This window comes from Macaca nemestrina, chromosome 16, assembly GCF_043159975.1.
Source record: "Macaca nemestrina isolate mMacNem1 chromosome 16, mMacNem.hap1, whole genome shotgun sequence".
Lineage (NCBI taxonomy): Eukaryota > Metazoa > Chordata > Mammalia > Primates > Cercopithecidae > Macaca > Macaca nemestrina.
In genome coordinates, this window is record NC_092140.1 from 11,992,701 (window position 1) to 12,013,743 (window position 21,043).

Consider the following 21,043-nt stretch of genomic DNA (forward strand, 5'->3'; position numbering starts at 1 on the left):
AAATTCTAAAATCAGAGGCTTCAGCTCTAAAACAAGAATGAAAGATACTCCGTTTTTTTTTTTTTTAATAATTAAATGAGATAATACAGTTAAAGGAACTACGTCAGGCCTCTGCCATGTACCATGCTAGTCCCTGACTCTTTCCTGCTTTTTTAGAAAATCAACAATTGAAAGTCTACTATTCGATATACATATGACACTAGTGTATTTATTTAGTCTTTGAGTTTCTATCATGGTCAGGCACTGCTCTGATGCTGAGAACACAGTAGAAAAAAAGACAACGTCCAGTCTTCCTGAGGCCAGAGACTAGTGGAAGAAAGACTAGTGGAAGAAACAGTGAACTGAAAATACACAGAAATTCAGGCAGTGATAAACTCTTTGAAGTAAAATAGAGCAGAATAAGAGAATGGCAAGATCAGTTTGGGAAGGCTCTATTTCAGATGTAACACTCAAGGGACACACACCTGAAATGAGAGAGAGAGAGAGAGACAGACAGACAAAGACAGAGAGCAGTGGGGAGCATGCCATGGAAAGATGCTTAGGGAGGGAAAGCATGCGGAGTGGACAGCAAGTGTAAGAACCATGAGGTGGCCATGAGTAGCAAATGCAAGGATCATTAGGAAGATGGACATGTGTGGCTGACGTGGCACGGGCACGAAATAGAGGCAGAGTTGTTGGCAGTGGGAAGGCCATGCAGGTGTACGGACTGTGGGGAGACACTGGAGCTCTTAGAGCAAGGAGCCGTCTGCTTCGGAGGAACGTTAGCGTTCCTAAATTCAAACCCCTGCATTGTGCTTCTCCGTGCCCCTGATTTCCCCTTCCCCATAGCCTGTGTATCAGTGCTGTGCGATGAGTTCTGTTCTGGGTGAAATGCACAAAGTTCCTTCAAAGTTTGAAGGGAGTGGGAAAAAATTAGTGTTAAAGGTTTAATAAGGGTTTCTTAAAGAAAAAGAATAAAGACATGTCAAATGCACAACCCCTTTCCCCACCTGACTTCAAACAAAGAGAAAATCCCACTGTATGTCATTCTACACAGTGTCATTTAGACAAAGACACTGACCATGACAAGTCAATGGCAGAGATTTGGACTTCATGCGGAAGAATTAAAGTAGCAAAGACTTTAAGTTGTAGATTGGCATCTTTAGATTGGCGTTGGCATAGTGACTTCATTTTTTAAATGCTGCCAGAATTTCTTAGAAAAAAAAATTAGAGCATATGGTGATTCACAAGTGCCTGCTGGAAAATTATAAAATCAGCAGCAGTATTTCTGGCTGCTGAGATCCTGTGAACAACAACTACCTTCAAAAGATAGAGGGTAGCAAAGGAACCAAGGGTGCCTTTCTAACTCCACACGGTGTGTAGTATTTTACAACTTGTTTCCCTTTAGCTGGTACTGGCAGTTCTATCACTCTAACAAGAGAGGCACCTTATTAATAATTATTTATTTTAGTCATATCTCAACTTTAAATAGTAAGTACTATGCCACCACCAGTCTATCTTTTCCAGATACCCAAACTGATGCTCAGAGATGTTAAATGAATTGCCCAGTGCCACTCAGTTAAGAAATAGCTGAATCATAATCTGAATGTGGGACCATCGTGTTTCAGAGTCTATGCCCTTGATACTTTACCACAGAACCACAGAGAAGGGAGGTTTTTCAGGGCATGATACTTACTGAAAATAAAAAGATACAACTTTAAATTTGTCCAAGAAAAAATGACTAGAGAAACACATAGCCCATGCAGTTTTCTCTCAGAGGTTCTACGTGACATTATTGTTTGCTAGAAAGTAGGGTGCTAGTTGTTCCTTTTGTAAATATAACAGTCAAATCATGTTACCATTAGGACACATTAAAAACATCAAATTACCATTGGACCTTATGTGAGCATATTAAGATAATAATGATAGTCTTCAGTGCAATATTCAGATCAATAGTTTAAACCCAAAATATTTATACCTTCAGATTAGATGTAGGCAAATTAATTCATTCATGTGTCTTTTATGTGTTGTTTACAGTTTGAGAAATATTTCAAAATGGAATTCATATAAGTTTAAACACATAATAGTTTTATGTAAAAATATTGTTAAATTACATTTTCCCCTGAATTGTTATTTCTTGGAAATGTGCCTTAGTCACTGAAATATTCATACATTAACACAATGAAAGAAGTGAACCTTACTAGGCTTTGACTATCAGATTTGCTGTTGGTTTTTGACTATTGTGAAACTATGTTCTGATTTCTAAATTAGGAAGAAACCTGTATTGTTAATATGGACACATGACATATTTGTCTGCCTGACTTTTGATCCCAGCTACACCCTCTGGCCTTTCCAAATGATGCTTTAATATCACATAAAGATAAAGGGAGGTGAGACAGCTAAAGGGGGTGATTCCGGATTAGGAGGTAAGGGAGGCCAGATAACATGGTGCTGTGACATCTTCTGTGACTTTTCAGTCACTTATTTCATGAAGGGATATATCTCACTAGAAGCGAGGTAGAATATAACAAATCCATGTTTGCTGGGCATATTTTATGACAACAGAGAAATTCACAGACTGGTCTTACCTGGCAGGGGAGATGGCATGATCATGAAAATGGTTTTTCCCAGGGTGAGCTTCCCCATTGCATTCTGATGTGCTGATTTCCGTGATCTCCCCAAATGTGGGAAACTCACTCGGCTGCGTCACTGGTGGTAGTGGGGGCTGTGTCATGCTCTCCCCTTGATGTCAGGGTTTTTTTCCCTAAAAACAAACAAACAAACAAAAACAACTGGTCTCAGACATTTTGAACAAGTAGAAGCTGTTTTCTCTAAGAAATTACCAGCAGTGTCTATCTATAGATACATACATATTCACACATGCTCATAAAAACACACAACCATAGCAAAACCCATGCTATAATCTATAAACACTTTTTAGAGAAGAGGAGAGATTGTGTGGGCCAAAAGAGCCAGGTGGGGCAGAACCTAAGAGGACCTCGAGAATGACTAACATTTGATGGCGGCAAGCAGGAGAGGAGGAGAAGGACGTTACAGTCAGTGACCATAGCATAGGTGAAAGCAAAACGGGTGCCAAGGAGAACACTGTACAGACCATTCAGCAAGGAGCCCTTCCTGACTGCCAGGAAGAGGCTGCCTGCAGGAATGGCGTGGAAGACCATCAGCTGCAAGCTGAGGCAAGGCGATGGAGGTTTAGGTTTGCTTCAGTAGGTGAGCTACTTACACAAGGAGAAGCATGATGGAAGTGGTGCTGTAACATTCACATGGTGTGGGTTGTACTGGCAGGAGATGGATGATAGGCTAGCTTAGTGACGGTAACGGGCATCTTTAGATGAGAAGAATGTGCATGAGATTTCAAAAAAAGGATCAACAGAATTGAACTGTATTGAGCACTAAGCTAGTACAGGCAGACAGTTCTAATTGGGTAGAATAACATTACAACCACTTCTTAAGTAAATAATTTGGCAGCCCAGACTTTCTTTTGCCTCATTGACTGAGGCAAGCATCCCAGACATTTGATTTACCAGGCACTCTCATGAAGTACCTCAAGGATGTGCTTCCCTGCATATCTTTTATCACACTTTCATTACAGTGTGCTTATAGATTCTTCCCTTCTGGGTTTTATTTTATTCTATTTTGAGATGGAGACTTGCTTTTGTCACCCAGGCCGGAGTGCAATGGCACAATTTTGGCCCACTGCAACCTCCACCTCCTTGATTCAAGCAATTCTCCTACCCCAGCTTCCCAAGTAGCTAGAATTACAGGTGCCTGCCACCATGTCCAGCTAATTTTTTGCATTTTTAGTAGAGACAGGGTTTCACCATGTTGGTCAGGCTGGTCTCAAACTCCTGACCTCAGGTTATCCTCCCGCCTCAGCCTCCCAAAGTGCTGGGATTACAGGTGTGAGCCACCACACCCAGCCAGATTCTTCCCCTCTGGGGTTTTAAAGGCCATTTGGGGTTTAAAGGAAGTTTAAAATCTCTCTCTAACCTTGAGATTAAATTAATGTTATTTTAGATTCAAAACTTTCTCCTGTACATAGCAGATAATTAATGTAATTGAAAGAGATTTGATTCCCAGATGTTTATGCATTTGTGATCCCAAAGGCTTCCCTCAGGGAACCATTCTCATTTGCAGTTAGAAACAAAATGGAAGGACAGCCTCAAAGCAGGCAAACAGTGTCAGTTAAATTCAGATGTCAAACCTGGGTTTTGGTGACAGCCCTGGAGTGTAACATAGTTATGCTAGCTCTCACATTACCTTCTGAATTTTGCCAATTATGACATTCCCAAGACTGCCCAACAAAGGCTGGCATCTTAATAAAAGACCATTCTTAATTGCTCTTCGTCTGTTACTCACTAGTGGCAGAATACAATCTTTTTATAACAAAAGAAGTTTGCACTGACTCCCATCGAGAGAAATCTAAGTAGAACAGGGGCTACAAAGCAATGGTACTCAGGGCCAGGAATGTAGAAGTTAGATGAAAAGTTAAGACAAATACTAAATACATGCCAAAGGCCCCACCTTCTAATACCATACCCTTAGCGATGACTGTTTCAACATATGCATTTTGGGGGAATAAAACATTCAGATGATAGCACTATACAAAGCCTGAAAAGTTATAACACTTCTGCTTTTGAAATATCTGTAATTAGAAGCCAAATAACAAAGGTCTTTGGGAGGTGATTAGGTCATAAGGATGACACCTTCATGAATGGGATTAACAACTTCATTTTTAAAAGGCCTGAGAGACACCCCTTGCCCTTTCCACCCTGTGAAGACACAACAAGAAGGCATTGACTATGAAATGGAAACCTTCACCAAAAACTGAATTTGCCAGTGCCTTGAACTTGAACTTCCCAGTCGCCAGAACTATGAGAAATAAATTTCTGTTGTTTAGAAGCCACCCAGTTCAAGGTATTTTTAGTGTACAAAGACTACCGAATGTACTAAGACAGTATTGCATAGAAATTACCAGGAGACACAGAAGAGTAGCTATAGAACATGCTTCATGCAACCGGATCTCAGCACTGGGATGTGCTTTGGAAGAAGCATGGGTTTTGTTCTGTGACTGGGATTTTCTTATGCTCTTCTTGCCTTTCAATGACTCTAGCTGGAGCTGTGGCCTTCTACATTTTGAAGGAGACAGCGTTGAAGGCTGCCTTTTGCCAGCTGAGATCTAACACTGATTTGTGTAAATTGAGAGGGGATTTAGTCTATTGTCCCAGAACTGAGGATGGAGTCCCTGAATGGCAAGCTTCAGATAAAAATACAGTCCGATGATTATCCATGTGCGCCCTGTACGCTGCCTTGAGAAATGCATCCTAATGATGATGGCTTCAAGTTACGGTGGTCATCACAACACCAGGCAATTTTCATTTTGGCGTTTCACAGAACGTCTACCTTTCCAGAGGCCAGTTCTAAATTTTAATAGCTTCACGTTCTGGCTGATTAGCTGACAAATGCAGTTAAATAACAAGCTTTCACTCAGAGAGAGATGATGCAGAAAGAAAGCTGCCCTCTGATATCCCCACTGATGATAATGTGAAGTGTGGAAGGCCTCAGATGTCTTTTCTGGATACCTGTGTATAATTTTCATCGACATTAATGGAACTCATAAATGCACCACGTGAATAAGAAAATGAATCTGTAGAAGGTAGTCCCTGTTGACTAGGCTGGTTTGGAATTTCAGAAAGTTGCGTAACACTTTCACGAATTTTTCTTTATCTTGGAAAAACATTGCCATGTGATAGATTTTATAATGACTTTCAAAAATATAGGGTTTCTAACTGAGAAGTTTGTGAACATGGCCTGAACATTCTAGCTCATGTGTGTAATTGACAGCAGTGAATTATTTTAAAAAGTTAAGATGGGTCCACCTTGGCTCAGTAACTATTAATATCAAATGAAAGCACACACTGGCATCAGGGGGAAACACAGCCTCCTCACTCTTCCAATTTCATTTCACATTACCTGCCGACTTCCAGGAAATCCTTTAGGCATAATTGCACTTATTCCCCTAGGCTCCTTACCCTCCTTTAAGACTTCCACTCTGCTATACTAACCTGCACAGGGACAGGGAAGTAACTCTTCGTGCATCTCTTTTCTTTCCTAAGATATGTTGCATAAATGTAAGGGAAAACTACTTGGCAACTCTAACACACACACACACGCACCCTAGAATTTCTCGGCTCTTCACAAGAGTGTGTTTTCTCTTTATGGAAAAGTTGATGTGGTTCCATTTATAAAAATAGCAGCTATTTAAATGGGAAAAGCTTTTTCTCATATCATCTGTGGGCCAAATGTTTTTCTAAAAACATACATTCTCTTTTTCTAGCAGAGAAGACAGATTCTAAATGGATTCAAGGTTCATCAAATCGCTAAGTTTTCTGTGGGTTAATGCATTTGACAATCAAGTTCACACAAGTGCCAAAATGAAAAGAAGTAAATTAAGAACTGTTCTGTCTAATTTCTTTATGCATTGTGTGTGTTTTTCATGTGTATGCATGATATTTATAAACTGATGTGATTAATATATAAACTGTGTGTTAAATCTGCAGTTATTTTTATTTCCTACATAGAATTTTATGTCATGATTTTTAGGAAGTTGAGACAAATAATATAAATCGTTTCTTAAACTCCGTTTTCTCTACTTCAGGGAAGCAAAAAGAGAAGTTCATATCTCTTCTTTCCAATCCTTTTTTTTTTTTTTTTTTTTTTTTGAGATGGGATTTCATTCATGTTGCCCAGGCTGTAGGGCAATGGGACAATCTCAGCTCACTGGCTAATTTTTGTATTTTTAGTAGAGACAGGGTTTCACCATGTTGGCTAGGCTGGTTTTGAACTCCTGACCTCACGTGATCCTTCTGCCTCAGCCTCCCAAAGTGCTGGGATTACAGGCATGAGCCATGGTGCCCAGGCCTTTCCAATCCTTTTTAAGCACATGTATTCATCGCCGCCTTCAAAAGTTCCAATTTCTCTAGCTTATATTCAGCTGAATATGACCTTGAATTTCACAGATTCACTTTTTATCCAATGCAAGATTCTGTCTATCATGCATATTCACTGCTGTTTAAACATTTCCACTAGTGATGACATCAGACTATGCAGGGGGATGGGGTGGTGTAGGGGTTGTGGTAGGCAGGGCTTCCAAACCAACAAGACTTCCCTCATTCCTTTGGCCACATTAAATACCTGTAAGAGCTAACTAAAGCATTAGATTGCTATTTGATGAATTGGTTCAAGATTAGTTCATTACCTCTGTCCGCCTCTAGCATGTAGGCTGCTCTAGGCTTTAAGCCTCCCAGTGAAAGACTCTGGATCTCAACTGGTTTCCAAGGATAGAGAGAAAATTACAGGATACATTCTAATTATTAATATTACAGATGTTGTCCTTACATTGAGACACACCTGCCTGGACAGTGGTAACCATCTGCTCCTCTGGAACTACATACAAAGACGGGTCAAATCCCTTAAATAAAATAGTTCTTCAGATATTTGGAGACAACTCTATTCTGCGAATCTTAGCTTTTCCGGGCTGAACTGTATCAAATTCTCTAAGTATTATTGGTAGCATTTCTCAATAACAGTAGTAATTGCTTATATTTCCACAGCACTTTGGAGTTTCCAAAACACTTTCACAACTGTAGGTTCTTAATTTTATAAATGAGAAAACTGGCACTCAGAGAGGATAAGTTACATTAGCTTAATAATTGATTTAACAAGTACTAATGGAGTGTCTACTGTATGCCCGGCACAGTGCAAAATCCTAGGATACAGGAGAGAATACATCAAGAATGGTGCCTCCCTTGTAGCTCTTATGATCTAGGAGTGGAGGAATACATTTTTAAAAATTACAGATGATACCCAGATAATACTCACAACTGGTTAGGACTTTAGCCCAAGTCTTCTGTCTCTAAACCAAATTAACAGGCCATTAATTTCAATACAGCAGACACTGCACTTGGATTCATGAAACCCACTTAAACTAGTCTTTCGGCAACTAGTTTTCCTGGTACAAGCTCTTCTTAAGATGTACCTTCTTTATTCCATAACTAAATGTGTGAGGAGTCTGTGCATGTGTGGTTAACTTAGAGGAGAACTCTACACTAATTTCTATAAAATTGTATTTTGCCATTTTCTTTCTATCTCTCTAACTTGCCAACCTTCTTTTGAACTCTTATTTTATCATTTCTCACACATTAGATCTTCCTCTCAGTTTCTGTTCATCTGCAAGTTTTATGAAATTGTGTTTACCTAGATCACTGACAAGAAAAAAAAAATGCCCACAAGTGCTTGGTGTGAAAGAAAGAGCACACATTTGTCATTAGTCGCAAATTAGATTTCCTATCAGCTAAGTGACCTTGGGCAGATAGCATCCTCTCCCAGAGCAACTGATTACTCATCTGTGAAATGAAGAAAGAAGGCTGGAGAATTTCTGGGGGATTTCCCTGCATTAAAAATTTTAAAATTCAATGTGTTTTAAAATGCAAGGCTGAGTTTTAAAATTCTTCCCTTCTGAGTATGGAGAGAAGGAAATGCAGAATATATATACTGATATTTACTGATAGGCACTACCTCCTGCTTTAGTAAAGGAAGGAAATAAATCAGCAAACATTGGCGCAAAATTCATACAACAGTGGCACTTAAGCAGAACAGCTACCACACCTTTCCTGAATCAAAAACAATGGCTTCATGAAGTCCCTGATAGTCTCTTTGCTATCTATGTATTTTTTATATTTAGAAGTCGACAATGAATAAATCGATTATAACTAAGCCAAATAAATGATTAAAAATAGTTAATAATTTGGAGTCTTCAGTGAGCCCTCTCTTTCTCCTCTGTGTAGGAAAATTATCTTTGATTCTATTCTATAAGTGGTAGCCTTCAAAGGCTTCTTCCAAACATTTGCCTAATAAAAGAGAATCCGTATTTTCTAACCTTAACAGAATGCCAGAATTTACTTTAGTCTTTGAACTTGAATAAATTTGGGGGTCTTCTTTCTTAATATTGCTTCATTGCCACATAATGTATCTGTTTTATTCAGTCTTATTTGGGTTGCAATATGTGATATAATTTATTCCTGTCATTGTTTTAAACTTACCAATTAAAATGAATTCAAATTTAATTAATCGAAAATTTCACCCACATTTAACTAGAGATAAATGAGAAGTAATTATAGAAACCAAAGCTTTTCTAGCCTGAGAGAAAAGAAAATAAAGAGAGCATTCAACCCAAAACATAATTAATCATCTCTTCTACATGGAAAGTCTGTCCTGATACTATAGTTTAAAAACAGACTGTCTAAAATGCATGTCTATGTAAAGGTATGTTGCAACTATTTCATTTTTCTATTTAGAGACGATTTGCTATTAATTATATGAAACCCTGTGGTGGCTTAATTAGCAGGCAACAATGGATTGGCTTTTAGATTGTGCAATTAGAAAATTCTGGCACTTTTCAGTTTCTAACTTGAAAGCTGGAATTTATTTTTGTCTTTGAACTTGAGTAATTTGTGGGTTCTTCTTTTTTAATATTGCTTCATTGTCACATAATGTATATGTGACATAACATAACTGTAGCCAAATGTTCTCTGGTCTAGGAAGCCTCCCCAGTGTCCTCATGATCACAATAATTCATGTCCTATTTCAGCAATGCCTTTTCTTTCCTGTGAAAGTGAATGGCTGTTGTATTTGAATATATTACTTATGTATTTTGCTGAAATGTATCAAGGGGAGAGAGAAAATAACATCTGTTTGACAACATTGTTTTATACAAGTTTATGCACAGGAAAGGTGGTGCAAGTACTTAACTTCAGGGTTTGTCTAAACTCTCAAATTTTGGAGAAAAATTTTAATCTCTGTCCTTTAAAGTGTGTATATTTTTATTTCAAAAATCATTAAAATGTGTTTCAGAAAAAGAATCTAAAACCAAGTACGCAGAATCCCTAGAATTCCACACAACTCGAGTGGAAAAAACTTCAGAAGTTTTACCTGAAAATGTTTGCAGCCCATTTCCTGAATTCATAGATCAGAAAATCAGGCTGTAAGTTATATATTATGGGCCAGATTAATATTCATTATTACAACAACCCTGATTGAGTAAGCATCCAGATGTGTATGTGCCTGAAATCTAGAACTTACTACAGATATAATTTCATTGAAGCTCTCAATGCCATATTTAAAGTTTTCATGTTAGTTGTGTGCATAGACTTACTACTCAGTAAAATTGGTCCACATGAGTAACAATAATCTACTAATGCTTTAATCCTGATGTTTAGCCTAGCCATAAAGAGAATAAATCTTTTATCAGGTCAATACTTGGGTGGGGAGGCATTTTTCACATTGATGATTAAAGCCTTGTAATATGTTAAGTTAACCTTTCATGATGCGTCTCATTAGCCTCAATTTATTTGCCGAAGCTTTCTTCTACTCTTTTTGTGGGTGTTGAGATAGAATGCTACCACACTGCTAATGAAATATGGTGCCAAGTGGAGCTAACCCTGTAGGGACTTGAATCTTTCGGTGGGAAAGAATATGAAGACCCGTGCTGATTTGCACCAAAACATCCTTCTGCACTACAGATATGCTAAGATATTTACGCAACAGGCATCCTCTACAATATCTTAGATTAATTAACTCAACATTGATTATACTGGCTTGAAAATATTCATACACTGTTTTAATTTAATGTAGTTTAATATAATATAGTTTAATATAATTTTAAATCTCTGTGTTTTGTTTGTTTAATATAGTTTTAAGTCTGTGTGTTTTGTTACTATTTGTTATATATTTCCTCAATAAGTTCCTTGATAGTCCTGTCATTCTTTGATTTCAAATAATGTTCCTAGAACACTGCAGTAGATCTTTCAGTACTATTGATTAGGTTGTTTAGAAATGCAGTGTGTTGGCCAGGCGCGGTGGCTCATGCCTGTAATCCCAGCACTTTGGGAGGCCAAGGCGGGCGATTCACGAGGTCAAGAGATTGAGATCATCCTGGCTAACACAGTGAAACTCCGTCTCTACTAAAAATACAAAAAATTAGCCGGGCGTGGTGGCGGCGCCTGTAGTGCCAGCTACTCAGGAGGCTGAGGCAGGAGAATGGTGTGAACCCGGGAGGCGGAGCTTGCAGTGAGCCAAGATCGCGCCACTGAGCTCCAGCCTGGGCGACAGAGCGAGACTCCGTCTCGAAAAAAATAAAGAAAGAAAAGAAAAGAAATGCAGTGTGTTCTGTCCATTTGCTCCAAATTAACAATTTTTAAAAAAGCATTAGGTGTAGTATCTATTATGCTAATGCATTTTCGCTTTTTTAGTTCTGTAGTTACAGGAATGTCATACAAGACAAGAAAACAATTAGATGGCTGTTTTGTCTTATTAATAATTTAAGTACTTTCAATTCTGAGCTGAGATAATAGGACTAATACTAGTGTTTCAGGCTATTCTTTTTTAATGCGATATTTATTTTATTAATCATTAAATGAAATTTACTCTGTCATTCATTATCCAATTGTTTGTTTTAATGAATCCCACTTATAAAACGGTATTTAGTATTTCATTTAAAATGTTTGTGCTTTTTAGTCTCACTAATATACACAATAATGAGATAAAGATACAAATATATTGCAAACACAAGGAAATTACTAACAGCATTAATGTAACAACACACATTAGCCCACAATAAATGGTTTGTATAAAAACTACGGTTAGACTCAAACAATTCATAAGTGATTCTGCCATTATGAATGCAGGAAAATCCACAGGAATAAAATCTTGATATAAACGTACTTTATAAAAAGACTTTATGTTTTTACAGCACTCTTAGATGCTCAGAAAAAGTGAGCTGAAGGCACAGAGATTCCCCTTATGCCCCTTGCCCCCCCACACATAGTCTCTCCTGTTACCAACATCCCCCACCAGAGTGGTACATTTGTGACAGTTGATGAACCTACATGACACATCATTAGCACCGAAAGTCCGTCATTTACATTAGGGTTTATCCTTGGTGTTATCCATTCTGTGGGCTTGGACAAATATATGAGGACGTGTATCCATGATTATAGTATCATACAGAGTATTTTCACTACCCTAAAAATCCTCTGTCTCTGCCTATTCATTCTTCTCCCCACCCCACTTCCTGGCAACCAGTGGTCTTTTTACTGTTTCCATTGTTTTGCCTTTTACAGTATGTCATGCAGTTGGAATCATGTAGTATGTAGGCTTTTAAGATTGGCTCCTTTCACTTAGTAATACACACTAAAGTTTATTCCATGTCTGTTCAGGGATTGATAACTCGTTTCCTTTTAGAGATGAGTAATACTTCATTGCCTGGATGTTCCACAGTTTACTTATCCATTCACCTACTGAAGGCCATCTCGGTTGCTTTCAAGTCCTGGCAAATTATGAATGCAACTGTTATAGATATTTGCATGCAGGTTTTTGTGTAGACAGAAGTTTTTGGCATTTTAGGGTACATGTCAAGGAGTATGACTAGTGGATCACGTAGTAAGACAATGTTTAGTTTTATGAGAAATCATCAGGCTGTCTTCCAAAGTGGTTGTACCTTTTTTTTATTCCCACCAGCAGTGAATAAGGGTTTCTGTTGTCTAATATTTTCTTGTCAGTATTCGATTGTGTAAGTTTTCTGGATTTGAGATTCCAAATAGGTGTGTAGTGGTTGTTTTAATATGCATTTCCCTGATGACATATAATGTGGAACATCTTTTCATATGTTTATTTGCCATCTGTATATCTTCTTTGGCAACTTATCTGTTAAGGCCTTTGGTCCATTTTTAAATCAACTTGCATTGTTTTTTATTACTGGGCTTTAAGATATATCTACATACTTTAAATCAGATATTTCTATTGCCAAAAAACTTCCTCCCAGTCTGTCACTTCTCTTCACATAATTTTAACAGTCATTTGCAGAGCAGAAATTTTTAATTTTAGTGAAGTCCAGTTTATCAATTATTTCTTCCCTGAAACATGCCTTTGGTGTCGTATATAAAAGTCATAGCCCAAACTAAGTTCATCTAGGTTTTCTCCTAGGTTACCTTATAGGATTTTTATAATTTTACATTTTACATATATTTGTGTGATCCATTTTAAGTTAATGTTATGAAGGATGTATGATCTATGTTTGGATCTATTTTTTGCATGTGAACATACCAGTTGTCCCAATACCATTAGTTGAAAATCCTACTTTTTCTTTATTGTATTGCTTTTGTTTCTTTGTCAAAGGTCAGTTGACTGTATTTTTGTGGGTCTGTTTCTGTGCTCTTTCCTGTGTTCCATTGATCTGTTTGTCTATTCCTTCATCAATACTTCACTGTCTTGGTTATGGTAACTTTACAGTGAGTTTTGAAGTTGGGTAGTGCTAATCCTCTCACTCTGTTTTTCTCCTTCAATATTGTGGTGAATATTCTGGGACTTTTGCCTCTAAAGGTAAACTTTAGTATCACTGTGTCAAAATTCACCAACTAAATCACTGGAATTTTGATTGGGATTGAATCAAATCTATAGATCAAGTTGGAAATAACTGATATCCTGACAATATTGAGTCTTCCTACCCATGAAGATGGAGTATCTCTTCATTAATTTGGTTCTTTGATTTTTCCATTAGAGCTTTATAGTTCTCCTCATATAGACCTTGAACATGTTTTGTTAGTAAATGTACTTTTAAACATATTTTCTTCCCACTATTTTATGTGGACATTCATCAAGCTTTTTTGTTTTTTGTTTTTTGTTTTTTTTGCTTGATTCAGTCTTTTCAGACAGAGTATAATGATTTTAAGGTATGTATTATTTTTAAAATAACAGATATTTTATCTTATGTGCAGTTAGAGACTTCCCTGTTGTCACTAAAATATTTACATGTTGTTGCTTATTATGGTTTCCTTTTATGTTCATTTTAGAAACAATAATAACTTAAATTATGAAAACAATGAAATACGAATATGGGCATCAAAGAGGAAAATGAAGAAGCCATTTCAAGCTGTCAAGAATATATTCTTAGCTCTGTATTCAAAAGTACTTCATTTGTATAAAAAAGTTAAATTCAAATCCACACTTTAAATTTTTTAAAAAAGTAATACAACTGTTTCTGTCAAAATATGTATGGTCAAATGACCACTTTCTTCCTTCTGTGTAGTTGCTTATTTTAGAAAGCTTTGTCCCAACAGGGTAGCAGAGAGATAATGATTCAACTATTGTCTTAAATTCTTACCTGCTTCTCTGCCACTGTCATCGAACCACTCTCTCCAAACTTTGGTCTGCTCTGCCCTAAATCAATAAGATATTGCTATCTGTCTGATGCAGGTTGTATTCCATTATCTTATCTTCCCCAGTTTGCATTGCAATAATATTGGGGTAAAATATTGCATGGGTTTATAAAAGGGATTCAGTAAAATACAAACACACATTTAGAGCTTGTTCTTGGATTTTATTTGCATTGTCAGTTTAGTGCCTTCAGGAGTCATTTCACATTCTTTGCTTCAGCATATCTGCTTTTAGTAAAGCTTTGCTCTATATTGGTAGCTTTCAACCTGTGCTGCACTTCTGAAACCCTAGGGAGCTTTTAAAAACAGAATGATCTCGTATCACACCAGACCAATTAAATCAGAATCTCTGGAGGCTGGCATTCTGGCATCAGTACTTAAAACACCTCCCCAGGAGATTCTCAAAGGCAGCGATGGTGACAAACCACAGCTCTGTACAATAGAACAGGCCGCTCCTTTATAATTATTAATCATAATGTATATTAATTCATCATCACATACGTGGCTAGAAAAAAATTTGGAACAAAAGGATATGTGATATGTAAAGGGCTACAATAATTCAGACTGCTTTGAGGAGAGCTATTATTTTATTGTTATTCTTATTCTATCTTTTGTCAATATAAATTGAGAGAATAAACAGACAAACATTACAAATGAGTGATAAATTGCATTTAAAGCCTAGTTAAGACTATTTAAGACTATTATGCATAATACAAGAAAACTATCTTTATTATTTGTGGGGGGTTCCTTCTGAAGGATCTGAAGGAGAATCGGTTCTATGCCTCTCTCCTCATTTCCAGGGGGTGCCTGGAATTCCTTGGCTTGTAGACGCATCACCCTAATGTCTGCCTCTGCCTTCACATGGTGTCCCCTGTGTGTGTGTTTGTGTCTCTGTGTGTCTCCTCTTTTTATGTGGATGCCAGGATGTGCTCTTTCCTGTGTTCCATTGATCTGTTTGTCTATTCCTTCACCAATACTTCACTGTCTTGGTTATGGTAACTTTATAGTGAGTCTTGAAGTTGGGTAGTGCTAGTCCTCTCACTCTAAACTAGTACAGCTTTATTTAAGCCTAACTAATTACATCTGTAAAGACCACACTTGCACATAAAGTCATATTCAGAGTTCCAGGTAGACGTGGATTTTTGGAGGACACTCTTCAGCCCAGTACTGCACTCATATTACTCAACTTCCCCACTGCTTTTGATGCTGTTCAACACTCTTCCGATAACTCCTTCCTCCCATATCTTCTGTGTCTGTTTTGCCTGTTTTGCTCCCTTCTGTCATAATGCCCCTAACAACATATTGCAAGAGTCTGCTAAATAAATATCTGCTTCCTCCCACAGTCTGTGCAATCCTGGAGGGCAGAGAGTTGACTTATTCAGGTCTGTGTGTGAACACCAACCAATTTTTGGCTCATGGAAGCCCTTAATAAGAATTGGAAAAAAGGAAGAGAGGAAGAAAAAGAGAGCGAAGGTTGTGGGTTCTGCCTCCATGGGCGTCATGAGGAAACACACACATGCCTTGACTTGATGGACCTATACAATTCATTTTTTAAAATACCGACATTTTGTACTCACATCAAATATCTTGTACCTGAATGATGTCATGCCAGGTAGTACAGTTTCTGGTTATAAAATCGTAGATCAGGACTAATGATTATTGAACCCAGTTTTCCAAATTATTGAGCCTCACAATTTTGGGAACTGTGATTTCCATAGATTTGTTTAAGAAGTAAAAGGCTGGCCAGGCAAGGTGGCTCATGCCTTTAATCCCATCACTGTGGGAGGCTGAGGCAGGCAGATCACCTGAAGTCAGGAGTCCGAGACCAGCCTGGCTAACATGGCAAAACCCCTCTCTACTAAAAGTACAAAAATTAGCTGGGCATGGTAGCAGGTGCCTGTAATCCCAGCTACTCAGGAGGCTGAGGCAGGAGAAGCTTGAACCCAGGCGGCAGAAGTTGCAGTGAGCTGAGATCGCACCCCTGCACTCCAGCCTGGGCGACAAGAGCGAGACTCTGTCTCAAAAATAATAAATAAATAAATAAATAAATAAATAAATAAATAAATAAATGGCTTCTATATACACAGAGGATTTGTTTTACACGTTGATTCTCCTATGTGATCTTCATTGCACAACTATATGAATCTGTAGCATGAAATACATATTTGGCAAGCAAAGATTCCATAAAGGAAAGAGTAGGAAGGTATAACGAACCAATTCTGAGACTTCCCTAAGCAATCAGTTCACCTGCTTGCCTCCATGAAGGCCATCTTTGTCTTCTAGCACAATTTGTGAGAGACAGCAAGGCATCTTTTTACCACTATTAACCTAATCCATGGCAGTGTTCCCAGGGACCAATGTTGTCAGTTGTAGAGTAATGCCATTTAGAGGCTGGATGGGTTTACACTTGCAGCCAAGCAAGAGTCTGCATGGAATTGGCCCAAACAGGGAATTTTCAAGTAATTTCTCTATCTTCGTATGTGTGAGTTTTTTAGTAGTCAATTCAGTTTTCATTAGCTTGTGAACTCTGATATCTGACAACTGAAATATAAAGTAGGGAGGGAAAAGAGTAGAATTAAGAGAAGGAATATGTGTGCCAGAGGCAGAGTATTATCATCCTCCTGATGTAGTCACGATGACCTAAGTCATCTTTTGCTATTGCTTTCATATAAAGGTTGTAAAATATATGAACCAAATCAAAATGGGACAAGGAGAGTTGCTTGCTCACAAAATGCCTCTGATCTATTGTGTGCACGAAGCATGACTTTATGACAAACACATAGAGACTCTAGATGGGCAAGTTCCAGTCCGTGAGTGATTTTCATATTCAACCCAGTGGGATCACTATCATTTAGTGGTATATTAAAATGCTAATTATCATCCAATGTCAAATCCAACTCCATACAAGCTGTTTTAAAATTCAGAATTGGTTGCTTTATGAAAAGTAAATTTGAGACTATTTGGAAATAAAGACTATTTGAAAATGTCTGGCTTCCTTAACTTCAGTAGCTCTTGCCATTGGGTCACAACTTCCGTGTGGCGGGGGAGGTGCTATCTTCTGGGTAGAGACCAGGAATCCCACTAAGCTTACATTGTATAGGATAGCCCTACGACAAAGAATGACATGGCCCAAACGGCCAATCATGCCAAACTTGAGAAACTGCTCAGAATAAGCAAGGAGAATGAAGAAGCAAGCTGATGCTCAAACTAGTGAATCTCATTTTGTTGTTAATCGCCCCTTTTCTGCAGCCCTCATGGGTTAGGGAAAATAATTCTAAAGCAAGAGAAAAGACGGAGTTGGGAGATCACCAGTGAGGTTCAATTTTCCATCACATTCACCCTGCTCCACACCTCAGATAATCATGTGCTTAACTGTGCGATTTGCTTGACAATTACAGAACACTTTCTCGCCCATTACTACCTTTGATCCTCACAATTCTGTGGGGTAGTAGGAGCAGGTGCTGAAATTGCCACATGCAAATCAGTGAACTGAAGCTTAGAGACCTCCAGCAGGGGTTGAGGGTCAGTGGAAATTATCCCAGGGTTCAGTCAACAGGAAAGTGTATTGGAATCAGAGTATTAGAATAATAAAACCAACTAAAATTTACCATGCTTTTTATTTCCACTCTGTGCCACCAATTCTTAACAATATCAGTGATGGAACCTGTGCCCCAGGGGACAGACTTCTCACTAGCTTCTGCCACTTTGGTCAGCTGCTGCTCTGGGGAGGTTAACTTTCTTACTTCAAATTAACGCTAGAGAGGAAAAGGAAATGCATAGACATAGGATGAAATTTCACTCCTGATGTCTCCACACCCAAAGCTTCGACATGCCCATCTCAATCTGCTGCTCTGGGGAGGTTAAGTTTTTTGTTGTTGTTGTTGTTTGTTTTTTGAGACAGAGTTTCGTTCCTGTTGCCCAGGCTGGAGTGCAGTGGTACAATCTCGGCTCACTGCAACCTTCGCCTCCCAGGTTCAAGCCATTCTCCTGCCTCAGCCTCCCAAGTAGCTAGGATTACAGGTGTGCACCATCATGCCTGGCTAATTTTTGTATTTTTAGTAGAGATGGGGTTTCACCATGTTGGTCAGGCTGGTCTCAAACTCCTGACTCTCAGGTGATCCACCCCTCTCGGCCTCCGAAAGTGCTGGGATTACAGGCGTGAGCCACTGCACCCAGCTGGGAAGTTAAGTTTCTTACCTCAAATTAACGCTAGAGAGGAAAAGGAAATAAATAAATATAGGACCAAATTTCACTCCTGATGTCTCCACACACAAAGCTCCTTCACCATGCCTGTGTCAATCTGGTCATTAAAGTAGTATTTCCTTATTAGGGAAAAAAAAGAACTAGATCCTTAGAATATTGTTTATTCCATCCCATGGGTTGAGTACATTACATATTGACAGTGGTACATTCCAGCCACCAGAGACAACCAACCTTTTTATGTCAATCAGTGCTACAGAGAGCTCTCCTTGCCTTACAGCTGGCCTAACCACAGCTGGGGATGATTGACTGGAGAATGTTGTGATCTTTGACTTTGTCACAGGTAAAATGGTGTTTCTAACTGTAATCACAGGTCTCTGTGCTGTACCTTTCATTTCATCACACTCTATTCTCTCTAACTCCAGCCCTGCCAAACTCATTAGGCCAAATTTGCGTACTTCTGTGCATTCTATACACTTCCAGCAAACCCTTTGTTTGCCTTTCCTTGTGATGATAAAGAGAAATGGCAGTTAGTGGTCTGAAAGATAGCCTCTGACCTTTTTATGATGGGACTGAAGGCTGGACGCTGGAGGCAGAATGTGTGTTTGGTGCAGCACTGATATTCCCTATGGCTGTGTCAGAGCCTGCCTAAATACGAGTTACTGACTAGCATGAAAATACTCCTCGGGGCAAGAGGGAAAAATATGACACCATGGGAGGTAGGATTTGACATGATACAGATTTGGAAAAATGAAATGTGACAATAGTTGATTCCATACAGTTCAAGGAAAACTGGCATATTTCAGATTCCCAGCAGGTATTTAATATTGAAGTGTAAAGAAAGGTGGCAGACTCACAATTATTTTGATTGTATTATGGTTATCTCCATTCAACTAAGGGAGCGTTTGCAGCAATGCTGATGGGCCAGCTGTTTTGGTTTGGCCATATTGTTTCATTTCTTGACTCATGTTACATAATCACTCAGATCAACAACAGCTGACTGAATTGTTATTATATTTATATGTATTACCTAAGTTTATATTTCCTGTTAGTCTTTCAATGGATAGCTTAAAGCAGATAGAGTGAGAAGGACAATTATGCCTTTGCTTGCTTTACTTGAATATAATGCCCCTGACAAAGGTATTTTTGGTATAATAAATGTGTGAGTTTCTTGTTTAGAATCTTAAACTTGGTCCAAAAGTTGGGATTTTGCAGAATGGGGTTAGAATAATTCACTGAAAAACTTATCCAGCTGAAGGCATATATTGCCAATTTCATATTTGTGGCTTACTATTTCAAAATATTGCATTGCCAGGCAAGATTTAGTTGCAGCATTCTGTAGCTTAATCCTCTTTCACATAGGCACACACCCCTCCAAGCTTTTCCAAAGCATGTTTAACAATACTGTTAGAAACCAGACATAATGCTCCTACCATTTGGATTTTGGCTTTACCAAGTTTGTTAAGTCTCTAGCAATGGAACAGGCTGCTCACAGCACAGCACAGCACAGTCCCTCACATGGTTGCTACACAGATCATCAACATGTACTGTTTAGTATTCAAATATCGAAATCAACAGAAACAAAAAGGGCTAGAGTTAGCTGGTTCCTGTCTAATTCTAACTCCCTGGTGGCCTCTCTCTCAGGGACTCTTGTGTTGGTTTATGTTCCCAGAGATGGGAGCCTTTAATTGTGATTTTATGCCATTGGATTATGAACTGAATAATGGCAGTATTTAGGCAAGTTTACTCAATTGCCATTAGTGAGGACAAGGGTTGTTTTCTTGATAAATTGTAATTTTTTAATTTTTTAATTGACAAATCATAATTGTGTATATGCATGGGGTACATAGTGACGTTTTGATATGTACATAGTGTACAGTGATCACATCAAGGTGATTAGCCTACCCATCATCTCTAACATTCATTATTTCTTTGTGTAGGGAACATTCAAGTCCTCTTTCGTGCTCTTTGAAACTGTGTATTATTGTTCACTGTAGTCATTGCTGCTAACTTGACCAAGAAACCTAAATAAGCATTTGTCTATAGTCGACCTTTCTGCATGCCTCAGAACACTAGAAGGGGACTTGCTGACAGAGACCCATGGTCACGTGGGGTCCAAGTTTTGAACTTTCCCATGACTGGCCAAGTGACAGGCAGCAGTCACTGTGGTCTTTAACATACCCCAAAATACAACACAGTTGGTGGTATAGCTTTCTCATCTGAGTTTTCCAACTGGCAAGAAAATCTCTATCTACGTGTGTCATTATCTCTCGTTTTTCCTCATTTTTAGACAGTATATAAGTTAAAGAATTTGGTTTGTGTTTTCTCCTGCCTATTCCATGATTTATTTGAAGGTTCACAAATTATATAAAACTAAAAGTTATTTTTACACGTAAACTAAATAGAATCACATAGCATTATTTTGCTGTTTTGCTATGACAAATGCCTCTAATTTAAGGCATTGGGCCTTATAACCTTTGTTAGTAAATAGAATTAGATAAGTGTGCCAAATTAACGTTTTTGATTTGAAACATAAGATTACTGTCTTAGAATTTTATCCAAGGACTAAATTT

General features: G+C 38.2%; 1 protein-coding gene and 1 non-coding gene across 6 annotated transcripts in view; both read left to right on the forward strand.

The window, feature by feature from the left end:
* Window positions 1–21,043, forward strand: part of LOC105469844 (fibroblast growth factor 14) — a 681,850-nt gene that overhangs the window by 609,832 nt on the left and 50,975 nt on the right. The gene's annotated exons all lie outside the window — the stretch shown is intronic.
* On the forward strand, window positions 2,560–2,725 carry LOC112424621 (U1 spliceosomal RNA). The gene has a single exon (XR_003015406.2). It is a non-coding gene; the product is annotated as a U1 spliceosomal RNA (small nuclear RNA).